Consider the following 22289-nt stretch of genomic DNA (forward strand, 5'->3'; position numbering starts at 1 on the left):
CTGGTGGTTCACGTTGTCAGTACCCCAGATGCCAGAAACAGATTGTTTTTTTATTTATTTTTTTTAGCCCCAATTTCGTGATATCCAATTGCAATCCAATTATGATGTCATCACTGCAACTCCCCAACGGGCTCAGGAGAGGCGAAGGTCGAGTCATGCGTCCTCCAAAACATGACTCGCCAAACCGTGCTTCTTTACACCTGCCCGTTTAACCCGGATGCCAGACGCACCAATGTGCCGGAGGAAACACAGTTCAACTGATGAACAAAGTCAGCCTGCAGGCGCCAGGGCCGCCGTAAGGAGTCGCTAGAGCGCGATAAGCCAAGTAAAGTCCCAGTAAATCGTGGTAAGAATGATCATTCATGATTGACAGTTTTTGAAATTAGGTATGCATAACTTAGCATTTGAGGGTATTAAAAACACAAATGTTCTTGAGACAATGTGTGGGCATAGGCAGACATTGTAATTGGAGGATGCATATTCGGGCGCCAACAGAAAGACACATCAATCTGAGTTAAACTATCAGAGAGCGAAACAGCGCCCCTCTGTCTCAGTATGTGTAAACCATGTATCTACTGTTTATGGCCAGACAGCATCAGATACATGGGTTACATATAATGGGCGCTGTGTCGCTCGCTCAGATGCTTTCTTCTGTCATATAGTTTCAGCAGAATTATATTATATAATTATATATAATTACTCATGGGGCGCAACTTTGGTTTTAGAAGTGGGGGGGACATAATAAAAAATATATATTTTATATTTGAGATTCTTCAAAGTAGCCACCCTTTGCCTTGATGACATCTTTGCACACTCTTGGCATTCTCTCAACCAGCTTCATGAGGTAGTCACCTGGAATGCATTTCAATGAACAGGTGTGCCTTGTTAAATGTTCATTTGTGAAATGTATATCCTTCTTAATGCGTTTGAGCCAGTCAGTTGTGTTGTGACAAGGTAAGGGTGGTATACAGAAGATAGCCCTATTTGGCAAAAGACCAAGTCAATATTATGGCAAGGACAGCTCAAATAAGCAAAGAGAAACGACAGTCCATCATTACTTTAAGACATGAAGGTCAGTCAATATGGACAATTTCAAGAACTTTGGATGTTTCTTCAAGTGCAGTCGCAAAAACCATCAAGCGCTATGATGAAACTGGCTCTAATGAGGACTGGAAGACCCAGAGTTACCTCTGCTGCAGAGGATAAGTTCATTAGAGTTAACTGCACTTCAGATTGCAGCCCAAATCAATGCTTCACTGAGTTCAAGTAACAGACACATCTCAACATCAACTGTGAAGAGACTGCATGAATCAGGCCTTCATGGTCAAATTGCTGCAAAGAAACCTCTAGTAAAGGACACCAATAAGAAGAAGAGACTTGCTTGGGCCAAGAAAAAATAGCAATGGACATTAGACCGGTGGAAATCTATCCTTTGGTCTGATGAGGGCTGGCTACCGCTCAGAACCTGGTTCCTCTCTAGGTTTCCTTCTAGGTTCCTGCATTTCAAGGGAATTTTTCCTAGCCACCTTCTACATCTGCATTGCTGGCTGTTTTGGTGTTTTAGTGTGGCTTTCTGTATAGTACTTTGTGACATCTGCTGATGTAAATAGGGCTTTATAAATAAATGAGTCCAAATTTGAGATTTTTGATTTCAACCGCCATATTTTTGTGAGACGCAGAGTAGGTGAACGGATGATCTCTGCATGTGTGGTTCCCACTGTGTGACATTGTCTGTGAATTATTTAGAATTCAAGGCACACTTAACCAGCATGGCTACCACAGCATTCTGCAGCGATACGCCATCCCATCTGGTTTGCGCTTAAGTGGGACTATCATTTTTTCCCCCAACATGACAATGACCCAAAACACACCTCCAGGCTGTATAAGGGCGATTTGACCAAGAAGGAAAGTGATGGAGTACTGCATCAGATGACCTGGACTCCACAATCACTTGACCTCAACCCAATTGAGATGGTTTGGGATGAGTTGGACCGCAGAGTAAAGGAAAAGCAGGCAATAAGTGCTCAGCATATGTGGGAACTCTTTCAAGACTGTTGGAAAAGCATTCCTCATGAAGCTGGTTGAGAGAATGCCAAGAGTGTGCAAAGCTGTCATCAAGGCAAAGGGTGGCAACTTTCAAATATAAAATATACTTTGATTTGTTTAACACTTTTTTTGGTTCCTACAGTACATGATTCCATATGTCATTTAATAGTTTTGATGTCTTCACTATTATTATACAATGTAGAAAATAGTACAAATAAATAAAAACCCTTGAATGAGTAGGTGTGTGTCAACATTTGACTAGTACTATATATATATATATATATATATATATATATATATATATATTAGATTCTTCAAAGTAACCACCCTTTTTCTTGGTGGCAGCTTTGCACACTCTTGGCATTCTCTCAACCAGCTTCACTTGGAATGCTTCCCATATATTGTTTTTATAAAAATATTTGGAGGGGGGGGTAGATCAGCTTAATTTTGCATATAGATTGTGGCTTCCATCAATATAATTGTCTTTATCATTTCCAATCCGCCCCATATATTTGTTTTGTAAACATACATACATACATACATACATACATACATACATACATACATACATACATACATACATACATACATACATACATACATACATACAAACTTTAAAATATATATATTTTTAAATTATTTTGCCCTAATTGGAGTAAACTAATGGACAACAACACTTAGGCTTTTACTTCCAGCTTATACATACTATATACAGTACATTTTGAAGACACAGTATATTTTACAATAATCTTTTGTTTTTAGTCCCATCCTTCAGCTCCACTCAACCCCTCCCATCTATCGTTGAACACCATCTAGTTTTTCTATGTGCTGTGATATTTCACAAAAGTTCTGAACATTTCAACTCATAGATTCTACATATTGTAAATAAAAAATATACATTTTTGCTAAGAGTATTATTGATCGATTGACTGACTTTTTTTAAATCACCTAGCAGTGCTATTTGCAGAGGGGGACATAACTTGTCAGGGCATCTGGGGGCCCTCCCATTCTTGGGGGCATCTAAAGCACATTTCCTGCATTTCTATACAATCTAATATGACCCATGGCCCTTCTAGCCATCTCTATTTAGAACAACAAAAAGTAAGCAAAAATGCTCACAGTCATCAAGCTAGGTAAGAGAAGACTGAACTAGATCCATGATAATTCAATAATCAATATTGTGTTGCACCTTTAACCAATAGCTTAACAAATTAACAAATAAAGTACAAAGACAACTTTTGATTGTCTTTTAAGACATCCTCTATATCAAATTTCAGCCAGACCGCTCAGCCAACCCGAGCCGCTTACACGCCCGACCCCCAACAGTCTACTCAATAACTCAACTCTCTCCCCAGCACAACTTCCTTCACTTTTTTTATATTTCAAGGGAAAGGTTTGGAAAACAAAAGTTGAATGAAAACACACATACACCTACACATTAACACACAGAAACAGTACACCCTCCATATAATTCATATCATAGGCCTAATAGTACTGTAGAGCTCTTTTCATTTGCACACTATAGCTAGGTCCTAGGGGTCCACGGACCTGTAGCGCCACAACCCAACACAGTCCACTCAGCTTTAGGATCTTAGTGAAACATTCACTATTGGTTTCAGGTGTGTTAGGCCAGTGACAACAGTACAGCAGACTCCCAGAGCCAGGACTGAGCAGCCCAGCAGCGAGGCATTGCCTAAATCTCCCCTGATGTGTGCATGTTTTCAATACAGAAATTCCAATACTGTATTCCATATATAAGGCATCCAGAACTTATAAACAGTGCACAGTATACCCTTAATCTTTTTTTAAAAATCTAGTGATACTGTTCATAACTTCTTCTATACATTGTGGGAAAATAAACAACCTTCCAATTAATGGCAATGCATTTATTAGCCACTATAAACACAAGGTTGCACAGTTTCTTCTGATAAGTCTCCAGTAACAACATTTCCAAGCAAACAAAAACAGGGACAAAGGAGAATCTGTAGACATGCTGAGATAAAATAACATAGTCCTTGCCAGAATTCTTAAGACCGCAACATATGTAAATATGTCCCCTTTTGTGCTTTACACATCCAGCAAATAATACAATTTCTTAGTGCATGATATTCAGTTTCACTGGCATTTAGTACGTTCTATGGATGGTCTTAAACTGCAGTAGTTTATGTCTGAGATTATCTGAACATGCCTGCGTATTCTAACATAGAGTTGAAGTCGGACGTGAAGTTTACATATACTAAATTGACTGTGCCTTTAAACAGCTTGGAAAATTGCCAAAAATTATGTCATGGCTTTAGATGCTTCTGATAGGCTAATTGACATCATTTGAGTCAATTGGAGGTGTAGATGTGGATGTATTTCAAGGCCTACCTTCAAACTCAGTGCCTCTTTGCTTGACATCATGGGAAAATCAAAAGAAATCAGCCTAGAACTCAAAAAAATTGTAGACCAAGTCTGGTTCATCCTTGGGAGCAATTTCCAAACACCTGAAGGTATCGCGTTCATTTGTACAAACAATAGTGCACAAGTACAAACACCATGGGACCACGCAGATGTCATACCACTCAGGAAGGAGACGCGTTCTGTCTCCTAGAGATTAATGTACTTTGTTGCGAAAAGTGCAAATAATTTCCAGAACAACAGCAAAGGACCTTCTGAAGATGCTAGAGGAAAACAGGTACACAAGTATCTATATCCACAGTAAACCGAGTCCTATATCGACATAACCTGAAAGGCCGCTCAGCAGGAAAGAATTCACTGCTCCAAAACCGCCATAAAAAAGCCAGACTACGGTTTCCAACTGCACATGGGGACAAAGATCGTACTTTTTGGAGAAATATCCTCTGGTCTGATGAAACATAAATAGAACTGTTTGGCCATAATGACCATCGTTATGTTTGGAGGAAAAAGGGGGAGGCTTGCAAGCCAAAGAACACCATCCCAATCGTGAAGCACGGGGGTGGCAGCATCATGTTGTGGGGGTGCTTTGTTGCAGGAGGGACTGGTGCACTTAAAAAAAAATAGACGACATCATAAGGAAGGAAAATTATGTCAATATATTGAAGCAACATCTCAAGACATCAGTCAGGGAGTTAAAGCTTGGTCGCAAATGGGTCTTACAAATGGACAATGACCCCAAGCATACTTCCAAAGTTGTGGCAAAATGGCTTAAGGACAAAGCCCTGACCTCAATCCTATAAAAAATTGGTCGGCAGAACTGAAAAGCATGTGTGAGCAAGGAGGCCTACAACCCTGACTCAGTTACACCAGTTCTGTCAGGAGGAACGGGCCAAAATTCACCCAACTTATTGTGGGAAGTTTGTGGAAGGCTACCTGAAACGTTTGACCCAAGTTAAACAATTTAAAGGCAATACTACCAAAAACTAAGTGAGTGTATGTAAACTTCTGACCCACTGGGAATGTGATGAAAGAAATAAAAGCTGAAATAAATCATTCTCTCTACTATTATTCTGACATTTCACATTCTTAAAATAAAGTGGTGATCCTAACTGACCAAATACAGGGATTTTTTAATAGGATTAAATATATTGAATTGTGAAAAACGCACGTTAAGGATAGGGGGCGCTACAGTGAATTTTGAAAAAAGTACGTGCCCATTTTAAACGGCCTCCTACTCAAACTCAGAAGCTAGGATATGCATATAATTAGTAGACTTGGATAGAAAACTCTAAAGTTTCTAAAACTGTTTGAATGGTGTCTGTGAGTATAACAGAACTCATATGGCAGTCAAAACCCAGAGACAGATCCTAACAGGCAGTGGAAATCTGATTTGTGGAATCACCTTCAACACTTTGCCTATGAAACACACCGTGAGTTAGGATTCATTGAGCACTTCCCAAGGCTTCTACTAGATGTCAACAGTCTTTACAAAGTGGTTTGAGTCTTCTCCAGTAGAAACTGACCGAAAGAGAGGCCTGGAAAGTTGGTCATAGGGGGAGGGCCATTACTACTATGACGCGGGCGCCCATGGGTACCCCTTCGTTCCGAAACGTTTAGTAAGACAATGCAATCGTCCGCCTTGAATATTATTGAAGCTCTGGTTGAAAAAGGCCCTAAAGATTTGTTATACAACGTTTGACATGTTTGAACGAACGTAAATATATTTTTATTTGCACATTCGTGACGACAAGTCCCGCGCGCTTCAGTACATTTTGAGTAGCCTTCGGAACGCGCTAACAAGAAGGAGCAATTGGGACATAAATTATTAACTTTTTCGAACAAAACTTCATTTGTTGTGGACCTGGGATTCCTGGAAGTGCCTTCTGATGAAGATAATCAAAGGTAAGGGAATATTTACAATAGTATATTTGATTTTAGATGGTTCCAAGATGGCGCTAACCTGTATCGCCTAGCCTATTTTTCTGAGCATAGCACCTCGTTTATTGCAAAGTGTGATTTCCCAGTAAAGTTATTTTTAAATCTGGCAATGCGGTTGCATTCACGAGATGTTAATCTATAACTCTTTGAATGACAATATTACATTTTAAAAATGTTTTCAAATAGTAATTTAGTAAATTGTAGCGCTGTTTCACCGATGCACGCGCCGATGTAAAATGCTGTTTTTATATATAAATATGAACTTTATTGAACAAAAGAATGCATGAATTGTGTAACATGATGTCCTAGGAGTGTCATCTGATGAAGATTGTCAAAGGTTAGTGCTTCATTTAGCAGTTTTTTGGTTATTTGTGATGCATGTGGTTGGTCGGAAATGGCGGTGTGGCTATTTTGACGATGTACTCTCCTAACATAATGTAATGTTTTGCTTTCGCTTTAAAGCCTTTTTGAAATCGGACAACGTGGTTCGATTCAGGAGAAGTGTATCTATAAAACGGTGTAAAATAGTCCTATGTTTGAGAAACAGAAATTATTAGATTTGGTTATGAATATGGCGCTCTGATTTTTCGCTGGATGTTGATCCCGATTACGGGATCAGCGCTTCAAGAGTTATTAAATGTATTTGGCTAAGGTGTATGTAAACTTCCGACTTCAACTGTATCTGTATCCATTCATCATCATCAATAGCGTCTCCCAGGTCTTCCACACATTTCTGTTTTGCATGTTTTGTCATCGGGAAAAGCCTCTATCAACCCTTAATAAAGTTTGGAAATCAACTTTGGAGGTTTGTCAGACTGCCTTAAAATAGCATCTGGCTTGTCCAGTGTTTGCTGGAAAGCGAAAATAAAGTGTATCTGTAAAACTTCACCTCACTCCCTGGCTGCTGGACTCATGACAAAGAATTACCTTGGCGTCCATTTATACATTATATTATCCAGGAATAGAATCAATGGCTCAATAATTGAAATTAACATTATTCTCAGATCCGAGACCGTAGCTTTAAGCTGCTGTCCTGTAGCTACTCTAGGTCTACCCATCTATTCAAGATGGAACTTTGTATCATTCACTGAATATACTGTAAAATTCACCTGAGCTCTGTAGACTGGTCTTACCTGGTTATCTGACCCTGCTGGGATCCCTGTCACCATCTGATCTTGCGAAGACATGATGAGCAAGCATAGTGTTGTGTACTGACTGCACTAGAGGGCTGCATTTCCACAGGATGCCTGCAGGACCTGTGATTCCTGAGATCATTGCGGCGCGGTAGGCATTTTTCATGCTGCAGGTGAGTGTGGGTGGTCAGACAGATGACTTTGGGATGAAAATATTTTTGTTGTCCCACAGATTATTTTTAAATGGTCCTCTTTCTGCTTTGTATGCGTTAGTCTACCGATTGTATTAAAATCACATTTTTCGCATTATTCACTGCTTCAACTTTACATTTAAATAATTTAGCAGAAGCTCTTATCCAGAGCGATTTAGTAGCCTACCTCTCCTATTTGGGCGTGAGAGTTCAAGTGCGTCTAGTATGTGTGGTCTCATTGAAATAGAGTAGGGTGCCTACATGGGCGGAGAATCACGTGGCAGTTAACTTGAATATGAAATTAACTTAAATATGATTTGACTGTAGTTTATTAGTGTCTGTAAATAAATATTGATCATGAAAAGAAGTGGCGGGCGCTCAACCAACATCAGTCGAAGTGCAATCAAAAAACGTAATCATGATTGAAAAGGAAAAGTCACAACATGCACATAGGTTAGGCTACTATGGTGAGCGAGCGTTGCGCCTTTTCATTTTCATTAAGTATGGATTACCCATTTATTTGTCTCTGCCTGCAAATCGTCCTTCTAAAAGGTAGGCTATATCCTATAGGACTATGCGAAACGTAGCAAGTGTCACTGTCATCATTCTTACTCCCTCCAGTTCAGTAGCCATACCTACGAGATCAGGTGCGCATGTGGTCTCAATTAAATAGAGTAGGCTGTAGCCTATGTATACATGGATGGAGAAGCATGGGACAATTATCTTGCCAAGGAAAGGTACTTCCTAAATAGGCCTATGATTAGGCTATACTTTACTACATTACCTAGAAATAGGCCTAAGTATTGATCACCCATATTTCTCGGTCTGAAAATCTTCCAACTCCTAAAAGGTAGGCTATAAAAATAGCTCAAGAGAAGGTGCAGGTCTCTTCAAACTCTGTTCTCGTCAAACTGCATCTAGCACATTGGCTGAATCTTTGGTAACTTAACCTATTTCTTAAGTTATTTTTGCACATTTGATATTGCATATAGGGCGCAAGTGAGCTGCGCCACATACGCCTAAAATCACATTATGGGATTGCTGTTGGGTTTGGGACCAGTTCTTGCTGTAGCGGGTGGGAGTCTGACAGAAAGCCAGCAGGTGCCTGCAGGATGAAGAAATCGGTCCTGCACAGACCTCTACTGTGCACCATGACAGTGAAGCCTGTAATGTTAGAGCTGTTTATTACTGTGTCAGTGTGAAAAGTAGGGAATTACCTAGGGAAACTGACAAATCAATATCGTTATACTGACTAATACAACTCACTGAAAAAACACTGAAAAAACATCAGAATACCAATCTTCAATCGTTTGGCCAATGGTTTCATCGTTTGATTCAGGTCTAGTTTGATTGAGGCAAAAATAATAGCTAACGTAAGCCAACTTTTTGCCAGCTCTCTTTCTAACAGTACATCAACTGGCGAAAGCTAGCAAAGTTTATTTACTTCTGAAACGTGACAAAACATGTCCATACAAACAACTGCTGTCAGAAAGTAATAATAGCCACCTCATTTCACTATCTGACAGATAACTAGAGGCTAGAGTTGACCTGGCTGTGGTAGCTACACACTAGCGTAGCTTATTCATTCACCTCAGTTGAGAGGGGATAACGTTTGTCAGTTACAATACTAGCTCAGCATAGTGAATAAACAACACTTTTTTTCTGTTACGTTAATTAAACAGCAGTTACCTTGCCAGCTACATCATGCAGCTAAAGAGTAGCCAGTTTCTATTCCTTTTACAATTCGGTGAAATAGCACAATGTGTACACTGAACTATGCTCAACTCTCCTGTGCTGGTCCAGCTAGCCTTCCAGAGGCTTTGCCTTCACACAGCTGGTCAGCCCACTCTGTGGTGTCAGTGTGGTCCTAAATCCAGTCGCAGCCTACCTGACCACTCAGAGGTGCCATGGTCCTAAAGCACACTGTTGCCCTGTTTTGTATCACATTCCAATAATAAAACTGGGGGGACAAAATTATATTTCAGAATCTGTGGGGGACATGTCCCCCGTCTCCAGTGAAATTTGCGCCCCTGATTATTCATGTCTACATAAAATCATTCAAAATACACCAGGGAGCATGACTTAGCCACAGGATAATTAGCTTCTTTAAAAATGTGTTTACTGTGGATTGTTTCAAATCACCAGTGTTTGGGAAGCCTGCAAATTGGGTAGTATGCATGGCAATAGGTCTAGCTGACTGAGTTGCGGCTCTATGTGAAAAGCGTCTAAAACAGGGGTAACCAACCGGTCCATGGCATTCCTAGTCGATCACCAAACATTTCTGTAAAAAAAAACAACAAAGACTTGCAAACCTATTTTATTTGTTTTGCGCTGTTGGCGGTAGATGCACTAGTTTCAGAAGCCCTAGTGCTGGGAAGGCAACGTTTTTTCATTCTGAACCATTTCATGTGTCTGAAGGTAGAACTCCACTTACCCAGCAGGCCCAGAGAGCAAATCAAGTGCAACTATACTACTAGCCAATCAAATAGCTCAGATCACTGTGTCTGCACACAAGTCATAGACTGTAAAAAGAAGCCTCGAATTCACAGCAAAGCTGATACTGTGAGATTTCAAAACTTGTAAAACCATGATTAAAGAGAGACTCAATGAATACAACAATTAACTGTTTTGTTATGAGTAAGTTCATGTTTAAGTTGTTTTCTGCATTTTCAACACTTTGCTCAACACTTTGATAAACCATCAAATGCAAAGCAGCTGCAATGAATGACTATAGCCCCTTTTCTCTGCGAAAGGAGGGAGAGCGGAGGAATGTGAGTCGGGTGAGTCAGCCTCTCCGCTGCACCCTCCCTCCCCTCAGACTTACCATCAGATGCATGCCATCAGTCCAGTAAAAAAAAAATAGCAAATTATTATACGGTGCATTCGGAAAGTATTCAGACCCCTTGAATTTTTACACATTTTGTTACATTACAGCCTAATTCTAAAATGAATGAAATTGTTTTTTTCCCCTCATCAATCTCAGGTTGGAGGGGGAGCGTTGCTGCACAGGCTATTTTCAAGTTTCTCCAGGGATGTTCGATCGGGTTCAAGTCTGAGATCTGGCTGTCCCGAAGCCACTTCTGCTCTGTCTTGGCTGTGTGCTAGGGTCATTGTCCTGTTGGAAGGTGAACCTTCACCCCAGTCTGATGTCCTGAGCACTCTGGAGCAGGTTTTCATCAAGGAAATCTTTCATCTCTGTACTTTGCTCCATTCATCTTTCCCTTGATCCTGACTAGTCTCCCAGTCCTGCCGCTGAAAAACATCCCTGCAGCATGATGATGCTGCCACCACCCTGCTTCACCATAGGGATGGTGCCAGGTTTCCTCCAGCTGGCCGCCTGGCCAAACTGAGCAATCGGAGGAGAAGGGCCTTGGTCAGGGAGATGACCAAGAATCCGATGGACACTCTGACAGAGCTACAGTGTTCCTCTGTGGAGATGGGAGAACCTTCCAGAAGGATAACTATCAATGCAGCACTCCACCAATCAGGCCTTTATGGTAGAGTAGCCAGACGGAAGCCACTACTTAAAAAAAAACAATTATTTAACCTTTATTTAAAAAGGTAGGCCAGTTGAGAACAAGTTCTCATTTACAACTGCGACCTGGCCAAGATAAAGCAAAGCAGTGCGACACAAACAACAACACAGACTTACACATGGAATAAACAAACATACAGTCAATAACATAATAGGAATAAATCTATATACAGTGAGGGAAAAAAGTCCCCTGATCCCCTGCTGATTTTGTACGTTTGCCCACTGACAAAGAAATGATCTGTCTATAATTTTAATGGTAGGTTTATTTCAACAGCAAGAGACAGAATAACAACAAAAAAATCCAGAAAAACACATGTCAAAAATGTATAGCATTTTAATGAGGGAAATAAGTATTTGACCCCTTTGCAAAACATGACTTAGTACTTGGTGGCAAAACCCTTGTTGGCAATCAGAGGCCAGATGTTTCTTGTAGTTGGCCACCAGGTTTGCACACATCTCAGGAGGGATTTTGTCCCACTCCTCTTTGCAGATCTTCTCCAAGTCGTAAGGTTTCGAGGCTGACGTTTGGCAACTCGAACCTTCAGCTCCCTCCACAAATTTTCTATGGGATTAAGGTCTGGAGACTGGCTAGGCCACTCCAGGACCTTAATGTGCTTCTTCTTGAGCCACTCCTTTGTTGCCTTGGCAATGTGTTTTGGGTCATTGTCATGCTGGAATACCCATCCACGACCCTGGTTGAGGGAAGGAGGTTCTCACCCAAGATTTGACGGTACATGACCCCGTCCATCGTCCCTTTGATGCGGTGAAGTTGTCCTGTCCCCTTAGCAGAAAAACACCCCCAAAGCATAATGTTTCCACCTCCATGTTTGACGGTGGGGATGGTGTTATTGGGGTCATAGGCAGCATTCCTCCTCCTCCTCCAAACACGGCGAGTTGAGTTGATGCCAAAGAGCTCCATTTTGGTCTCATCTGACCACAACACTTTCACCCAGTTGTCCTCTGAATCATTCAGATGTTCATTGGCAAACTCAGACAGGCATGTATATGTGCTTTCTTGAGCAGGAGGACCTTGCGGGCGCTGCAGGATCACTTTTAGTCAATGAATGAGAGTGCCTGGGGACCCACAGGGCCTGGGCTAACCTCCACATCATTCGAGGAACAGAGGAGGAGTAGGATGAGGGTACGGCTAAAGTCTATCAAAACTGGTCGTCTAGTGCGTTGGGGACAGAGAATAAAAGGAGCAGATTTCTGGGTGTGGTAGAATATATTCAGGGAATAATGTACAGACAGGGGTATGGTGGGGTGCGGGTACAATGGAGATAAGCCCAGGCACCGAGTGATGATAGGAGAGGTTGCATCTCTGGACGGGCTAGTTATGCTGGGTGAGGTCACTGCATGTGTGGGAGGTGGGGACAAAGGAGGTATCTGAGGTATGTTGAGTGGGACTAGGGGCTCCACAGTAAACTAAAACAATGATAACTATCCTAAACAACAGTGTACAAGGCATATTCACATTTGAGAGAGGCATAAAGCAATCACAGGTGTTGATTGGGAGAGCTAGCTAGCTAAGACAACAACGGGTAAGACAACAACAGGTAAAATGGCAATGAATGGGCAGAGAGGGTCAGTTAACTACACACAGGGCCTGAGTTTGAGGTAGGGGCTGACAGATAAACAAAAAATAAACAAAATGGAGTACCGTGATTAATGAACAGTCCAGCAGGCATAAGCTATGTAGCCAAGTGATCATAGGGTCCAGTGAACAGCAATAGATGGAACAGGGAAGCCACGGGGTAGTCGTTACTACGCTAGCACGCTGGAGACATGGCGTTTAAAGTTAGCAGGCTGGGGTAAGTAGAAGCATTTGCTTCAACGTCCGGCAAAGGCCGGTTGAAGGCACAGCGGATCAAATGAAATTTATTTGTCACATACACATGGTTAGCAGGTGTTAATGCAAGTGTAGCGAAATGCTTGTGCTTCTAGTTCCGACCATGCAGTAATATCTAACAAGTAATCTACCAATTCCACAACAACTACCTTGTACACACAAGTGTAAAGGAATGAATACAAATATGTACATAAAAATATATAAATGAGTGATGGCCGAACGGCATAGGCAAGATGTAGTAGATGGTATGGAGTACAGTATATAAATATGAGATGAGTATTGTAGGGTATGAAAACATAAAGCAGCATTGTTTAAGGTGGCTAGTGATACATTACATCAGGATGGCAAGATGCAGCAGATAGTATAGAGTACAGTATATATATATATATATATATATATATATATATATATATATATATATATATATATATGAGATGAGTAATGTTGGTTATGAAAACATATAAAGTGGCATTGTTTAAAGTGGCTAGTGATACATCTAATTACATCAAGATGGCATGGCGTACAGTATATACATATGAGATGAATAATGTAGGTTATGTAAACATTATCTAATATAAATAATATAAAGTGGCAAGTGATAAATTGGATCAATTTTCCCATTATAAAGTGGCTTGAGTTGAGTCAGTATGTTGGCAGCAGCCACTCAATGTTAGTGATGGCTGTTTAACAGTCTGATGGCCTTGAGATAGAAGCTGTTTTTCAGTCTCACGGTTCCAGCTTTGATGCACCTGTACTGACCTCGCCTTCTGGATGTTAGCGGGGTGAACATGCAGTGGCTCAGGTGGTTGCTGTCCTTGATGATCTTTTTGGCCTTCCTGTGACATCGGGTGGTGTAGGTGTCCTGGAGGGCAGGTAGTTTGCACCCGGTGATGCGTTGTGCAGACCTCACTACCCTCTGGAGAGCCTTACGGTTATGGGCGGAGCAGCTGCCGTACCAGGCGGTGATACAGCCCAACAGGATGCTCTCGATTGTGCAGTCGTGGGGGAACAGGGAGTACAGAAGAGGGCTGAGAACGCACCCTTGTGGGGACCCAGTGTTGAGGATCAGCGGGGTGGAGATGTTGTTACCTACCCTCACCACCTGGGGGCGGCCCGTCAGGAAGTCCAGGACCCAGTTGCAGGGTCTCAAGCTTAATGACGAGTTTGGAGGGTACTATGGTGTTAAATGCTGAGCTGTAGTCGATGAAGAGCATTCTTACATAGGTATTCGTCTTGTCTAGATGGGTTAGGGCAGTGTGCAGTGTGATGGCGATTCCGTCATCTGTGGACCTATTGGGTCGGTAAGCAAAGTGGAGTGGGTCTAGAGTGTCAGGTAGAGTGGAGGTGATATGGTCCTTGACTAGTCTCTCAAAGCACTTCATAATGATGAAGTGAGTGCTACAGGGCGGTAGTCATTTATCTCAGTTACCTTAGCTTTCTTGGGAACAGGAACAATGGTGGCCCTCTTGAAGCATGTGGGGACAGCAGACTGGGATAAGGATTGATTGAATATATCTGTAAACACAAGTGGAGTTACATCGGTGGACCAGTCGTGGTGGTACGGCGGGGCGCCGTGTCAACATAGGGTCCAGGCTAGATGTCGAAAGAGGTATTGTAGTTGTAGTAATTTCGTTCACTAGCCGGGAGATGCGCCTGGCTCGCGGCTAACTGGTGCAAGCTTCGGGGCAGGGGCATTAGCCACTATAGCCACTCGGTAGTAGCTAGCTAGCAGCGATGATCCGATGCAAAGGTCCAGAGCTTACGGCAAGGATCCGGTGGAGTAGTGGATTCTAGCCGTGTTGGGGGTAGAGTCCGGGAGGCATTGGCTTAGTAGCCGAGTGATCAGAGTAGGCCGGGAGGTGGGTCTGGCTCAGGGCTAGCTTCTGGGCTGGGTCACTTGGTGGCAGCTAGCTGTGAGGATCATGAGTAATGGTCCAGGGTTTACGGCAGGAATCCGGCGTTGTAGTGGAGAGAACAGTCCAATACAGGCAGGCTGGCAAGTATTATCCAGGCTAAAAAAATGTCTGGTGTCTGTGCAGGAGGTAAGGGCCGCTAACAGTGGCTAACAATGACTAAATAGCAGTAGCTAATTAGCTGGTTAGCTGCTGATGGCTAGCTTCTGATGGAGGTTCTAGCTATAAGGTCTAAAAAATAGCGGATCCGTGTCACATTGGGTGAGGCGGGTTACCGGAAGGTATAGTTAATTTAAAAATGGAAAGGAGATTGAAAATAGGCCAGCATCCCAAAGACACCTCTTCACTGTTGACATTGAGACTGGTGTTTTGCGGGTACTATTTAATGTAACTTTCATGCTCAGGGATTTGAGTCTAGCTAACCTATAAAGTATGGTTCAGTTATGCTGCATGGTGGCGCTGTTTGACATGAAAAACCCATTCATGCAAGCTCATTCTCTCATAGGGGAAGAAAACATTGCGTTTAAATACATGGGTACATAGATGATGTATACCAAATTTAGTGTAAATCGGTCCAGCGGTCCTGGAGAAGAAGATGTCCTCTTTGGGCTAGGTGAGGCGTTTAAAAGCTTAACTTCTTGTTTATCCTACCACTTTGTCAGATTTCAAAAAGGCTTTACGGCGAAAGCATACCATGCGATTATCTGAGGACAGCGCCCCGCACACACCAGCATTAAAAACATTTTCCAAACCAGCAGAGGCATCACAAAAATCAGAAATAGCGCTAAAATAAATCACTTACCTTTGAAGATCTTCCTCTGTTTGCAATCCCAAGGGTCCCAACTACACAACAAATGGTTGTTTTGTTTGATAAAGTCCTTCTTTATATCCCAAAAAAGTCAGTTTAGTTGGCGCGTTTGATTCAGTAATCCACCCGTTCCACTCGTTCAACATGCAGACAAAGCAATCCCAAAAGTTACCAATAAACTTAGTCCAAACAAGTCAAACATCATTTCTAATCAATCCTCAGATACCCTAATATGTAAATAAACGATCAAATTTAAGACAGAATGTAGTATGTTCAATACCGGAGATAAATAACGAAGTGCGCGCCCTCATCCACATGCACCACAAGACTACAGTCCAAAATGATAGCCACCTTGGAAAACTACAACTACTAAGTCATTTTTCAAAAAACAAGCCTGAAACCCTTTCTAAAGACTGTTGACATCTAGTGGAAGCCATAGGAACTGCAATCCGGGAAGAATTCCTTTGAATATCCCATAGACAAGCATTTGAATGGCCTGTGACCTAAAAAAAAAAAGATTTCTGGATGGATTCTCCTCGGGCTTTTGCCTGCCATATCAGTTCTGTTATACTCACAGACAATATTTTAACAGTTTTAGAAACTTCAGAGTGTTTTCTATCCAATGCTACCGATTATATGCATATCCTAGCTTCTGGGCCTGAGTAACAGGCCGTTTACTTTGGGCACGTCAGTCATCCGAACTTCCGAATACTGCCCCCTAGAAGTTTTAAAGTAGTCAACATCACTGAAAATGGTCCAAAATACCTCTTCAATACTGAATTCTGATATTTGGCAAGCGTGGTAAACAGGACTGAAGTAGCTCAACCTAGGGCAATGTGTCCATTTTGTCCTGATGGTTGCACAGCGGCACACAGCTGAACCCCAGCAACGCTGCTTGCAGCTTTAATGAATACTATTGTCACGTTCTCTTGCATAACTCAACAAGTGTGTCAAGAGAAGGATACCCAGGCAATTTAAAAATCAAACGATTACACCTATCTAAACAGACTTTACATTGTTTGCAAGATCAGATGTACAGTGCCTTCAGAAATTATTCATACTCTTTAATTTATTGAAAATGTTGTGTTCCAGTCTGAATTCAAAATTGATTACCCGGTAATTGATTACCCCATAATGACAAATGGAAAACATGTTTTTAGAAATGTTTGCAAATTTATTGAAAATTAAATACAGAAATATTAAATTTACATACAGTAAGTATTCACACATCTAAGTTAATAGATTTCAGACTTAACTTTAGCAGTGATTACAGCTGTGAGTCTTTTTGGGTAAGTCTAGGAGCATTGCACACCTTGATTGTATAATATTTGCAGATTATTATTTTTTTAATTCTTCAAGCTCTGTCAAATTGGTTGTTGATCATTGCTAGATTCTGACTTCCGGTGTACATGGTGAAAACGCTGCCCCTTCTTTCTGGGATCAAACTCTTTCAACTTTTTTTTATTTAAACGTTTTTAAAGTTTAAATCATACAGATCGGACTGTAAATAAAGGCAGTCTGAATCCCATGAGGGTGAAAGACAGTCAACTGATAGACCTGTTCAGGAATGCTTGATGAGTTAGCTGGTTAGCCAGCCTAGCTATAGACTTAGCTGGCCAGCTCCCTTGAATGGCAATAATAAAAACACCTAACCAGTAAAACATATGGATTCCTGTAGAAACCTACACAGTGGTGAGAAAAGTATGGAGCCAAATTTATCAAAGAAAAAAAGTGCCAAGAGCAGTGATTCTCATGACGGAGATAAGGAGATGGAAAAAAAGATGGACAATGTGACACTGAGTACTGAAAAAGGAATGAATTGCAAAGTTGACAGCTTACGTGCGTCTCTGGAGAAAGCCATCCCGGACAATCATACAGCTTAACTGACTCAACTGGAGAATAATAGCAAGCAGCTACAAGACCACATAGCCCTTGAAGTTGGACGTCTGGAGACCTGTGTAGAATCCCAAGAATCTGGGAGAACAGACGCTGCCAGAACAACAAAGTTCAAGCCAGATGTGTCTATCATAGTGGTAGCCGATGACAACTAGGACCTAATCTCCAAAGTGAGCCAGCTGATATTGGTAGGCCTAGGCTGTGAAACAGATGTGATTATAGATGAGAGGATGCTGGAGAAAGGCAAATGTGGAAACAAAAAGCTGCGAGGTCATCCTGATTATGACCAAGTCCCACACCGACCGCCTTATAGAATTGAACTTCGAGACGCTGCTGAGGGAAATCCCAGGAGGAAAGGACTATTTTGTCACAGGAAGTGGATGAGTCATGAAACGAGATCAACCAGAGGGACAGCGTGGACAAGGACATGGGGTGGACAGACCTACTACATACTGAGGAGCTTCCCATCCCCTACGTGATTCGATTTTAATAGCACATTGGAATGTTAACAGATGGACTACCTTGAACAACAATACTACAATCCTTAAGCCCAGATTTTATCTCAATAAATGAAACGCATTTGTGTTGGCAAGAAACAAATAACATTGAAGGGTATGTATGGTATGGACACAACAGAAAAAAATGCCTGTAACGGCTGTCTTTGGAAGAAGAGGACCAAGGTGCAGCGTGGAATTTGTTCATCTTTTATTTTGGATGAAAAAGGCACTTCACAAAGAAAAAACAAACGACAGCCAAACAGTCCTGTCAGGTATCCTAACACACTAAACAGAAATTAACTACCCACAAACCCCAAAGGAAAACAGGCTCCCTAAGTATGACTCCCAATCAACGACAACAATGTACAGCTGTCCCTGATTGAGAGCCATACCAGGCCAAAACAAAGAAATACAAAGCATCAAAAAAAGGACATAGAATGCCCACCCAAATCACACCCTGACCAAACCTAAATAGAGACATAAAAAAGGCTCTCTCAGGTCAGGGCGTGACAATGCCATTATCTGGGTGAGTGGAGATATGTGTAAGGTCTGATTTGATGAAAGTACTTAAAATAGAAATCATCGATAAAGTCGGAAAGGAATTATTTGTTTGCGTTTAGGGAGTCAGATTATTGTTTTGTGTTTTCATGCTGTTTGCCACCTGAACAGTCCACATGCGGTAGAGATGCATCCTCCTTCTGTAGTCATTTGTTAAGTCAAGTATACCTACAGTATATACAGAAGCAGATGCAGTTTACATTTATGGGGATATTAACAGTCGAATTGGGAGGTTAGATGACTATATAAATGATATTGATGATATTCCGTCACGTGTTGCTTTGGATGACTTTGTTATTCATCATGGGGAAATTCCTTTGGGACTCTAAAATTTGTGTCATCAATGGAAAGATATGCCCCTTAAGCAATAACTTCGCATCCATATCTGTCTGGCAAAGGAAAAGCTGTGATGGACTATATAGTTACCCTCCACGACTGTTTACAAACTTGTTTGAAATTGAAGGTCTTACCCCCTACACAGATGGTTGAAGAATGCAAATGTTTTGACACAATTTGAGAAAAAAGTAGGCTTCCTGATTCTCTTTTATTTATTCTCTTTTCTGTTGGCCATGAACATTCGACCAGGTATTACTGTGCATCACTCAGAAAAAAATACCCCGCATTGGCCTAAATGTAAGAAAATACATGTGCCAAACGACTTTCCATGTTCTGAAATAGCATGCAGAGAGCTCTGTTAGAACTCATCGAAATTCTGCAAAGATGTCAAGAAGCAATATTTGATTTAGATGTGTGGTATAGAACATTTTGTGATATAATGAGAAATTAGAATAAATGTCCAGGAACATGTAGAAGCCGAACAAGTCTTTTTGGCTTACACCTTGAGGAGATACAGACAATAACTCCTCAACAGTTCTGGAACCACATAAATAAGTTAGGAACAAAACGACATAAGGAAATTCCAATTGGAGCCAGGGAAGAGCAGGGGGTGCTGAACTCCGATATTACACAGGTACTTAATGAGTGGGAGAAAGGGTTTGCTAGTTTGTTCTCAGGTAATGAAAATGTGGCATATTTTCAGGATAATTTTATCTGCCATGGCCGACTCAGCTAGTAGAGCTCTTGGGGGAGTTATAGGAGAAAAAAAAACACTTAAAAATATTGGTTATGCCACTTATTCCAAACTGTATCAGACATGCGTGTGTCCTGTTCTGGACAATTCCGGAGGAGTGTGGGGTTCTAAGAGGTATCTCAAAAATGAACATGTCCATAACACAGCAGTAAGTTATTTGTTTAGATATCCACGAGTTTGCACCTATACTGCCAGTAAGTTGAGACATGGGCTGGGAACACTGTAAGGTGAGATGGAAGGTGTGTATGGTGAGACTTAGGAATAGACTGTTGGATATGTCAATTGACAGAATAGCCAGTAACGTTTTTCAATGGGATGTCTCAATAGGGGGAGCCTGGGCAACTGAAATGTCTGACCTTTCCCAACTGTGAACAGTTGTACAAAAAACAAATATAGGGAGACATAGACGCTATAAAAAAAAACTGATGATGCAATATAAAAAGAAATGGGTGGAGGAGATTAATCATAACCCAAATGTAGATTTGATTAAGGGTGAATTTGTGTGTGAGATATATTATGTACAACCTTCCTAAAAGCAAGAGATCGCTCTGTGCACTGGTAAGATCAGGGATATTGCCCCTGCGTTCTCTTTCTTGTGACATAAGTGTCGAGACTGTGCGTTAAATCCCAGATGAAGCGTTCTTATAAATGCCACAGAAAGCCAATGTATTCCATTGAGCCCATTTCATTCATTACCGGAGTGTGTTTGATAGGTCCATAGAAACATTTCCACGGTTGTTAGAGAAAACAAATGACAAAAGCAAGAGTGGGAAAGAGTTGCCAGCATAAAATGAATGCAACCAACAAGGTTTAAGTGACAAGTGGATTTTGCACTCCTAAACACAGGAAATAGATGGCTGAAAAGGAGAGATCCTCAGGTGGACGGTGCATGCACGTTGCTACTTTACAGTGACTGGTGGGAGTGGAATAATGTGTCTTCCACTGAGTAATTGGAATGAAAAACAAGCCACAAACAATTCTGTGCTGAACCATTTTTCAGGCCGTGTTTAAAAAGCCTTCATCTTGTCCTGGACAAGATTCTGTCTCCTAAGATTGCATCAGCCAGAACAGAAGCACAAGGAGACCTTCCTTCTCAGACAGAAGGAGAAAGAACGTAGACAAATAGTTCAGTTTACCTCCCGGGTAAATCTAGCGGCATCTTTGTCTCTCAGCAACTTTCTCTTATTCTGTCATTCAGGAGGATTAAATGCTCTCTCCAACAAAAGACGAGAAAACACAGGAATATAAATTAGAATCATTTGCACATACTCCTTCCCATTTGTCTTCCTTCAGAGTGGGTAACCAGTCCCTGAAAACAGGTTTCTCATACCCATCTCGGAGTGCACAAATACACACACACTATTTATTATCTTCACACTGCATTATTTAGCGTATGAACTTTGAGATTTATACGATTACCAATGGATAATAGCCATTTGCTTGAGAAGCCCCCATGGACAATCAATATCTATTTGCCATTGCCAGAAACAACACTGGAGGAGAGTGAGAGCAGAGGAAAGAGGCATCGTTGCCATTGTTATCAACGTTTGTCATAAGGATTTGACCAAAATGCAGCGGGAATATATATACTCATCTTCTTTTTTATTTGAAGAAGGAGAAACAAATAAATACGTATACAAAAAATGAATAAAATGAAACAGTCCTGTCAGGTGCACAAACACTAAACAAGGAACAACTACCCACAAAATCCCACAGAAAAACACCCCTCTTAAATAGGACCGTCAATTAGAAGCAACTAGGAGCAGTTGCTTCCAATTGAAGGTCAACCCCATTAACTAAACATAGAAATAGAAAGACTAGAACGAACATAGAAATATACTAACATAGAACATTAACCACAAACCCCGAAACACATAAAACAAACACCCCTCTTACATAAGAACATAGCCCAACAAACCCCGAAACACTCTAAACAAACACCCCCTGCCACGTCCTGACCAAACTACAATAAGAAATAACCCCTTTACTGGTCAGGACGTGACAACGTTTTACAGAGGCTGCAGCATATTGATGACCGACTGATGGTTAATGCTTAGTCTTTCTGAATGGGGACTAATGACTGTTTTGTCAAAATTACACTATAGTGGCCAGGAAATACGATGATATTGCTAAAGTAAACAAATAACTTTACCATCATTATGTTGCCAAGTTTACTTTAGAGAGATGGCAATGTTGCCACGAACTGCAAAGTTTGTCAGAAATAGCTAGCAATGGTAACATTAGCTAGCAAAAATGTTGGCGCTCTCCCCTCAATCTTAGCTAGCTTTTGTTGAAAACAAAATCTTGTCCTACAACTTTTTTCCCTCCTTTTAAAACGTCACTAAGCCTCAGTAATGCAATTTAGACTAAATCTTCATCAGCACCTGTTGAGACTGTAATGAGTCGAATGCTCAGATGGGCATCAGTCCTAAAAC

The sequence above is a fragment of the Salmo trutta genome, chromosome 14, assembly GCF_901001165.1.
Source record: "Salmo trutta chromosome 14, fSalTru1.1, whole genome shotgun sequence".
NCBI classification, from domain to species: domain Eukaryota; kingdom Metazoa; phylum Chordata; class Actinopteri; order Salmoniformes; family Salmonidae; genus Salmo; species Salmo trutta.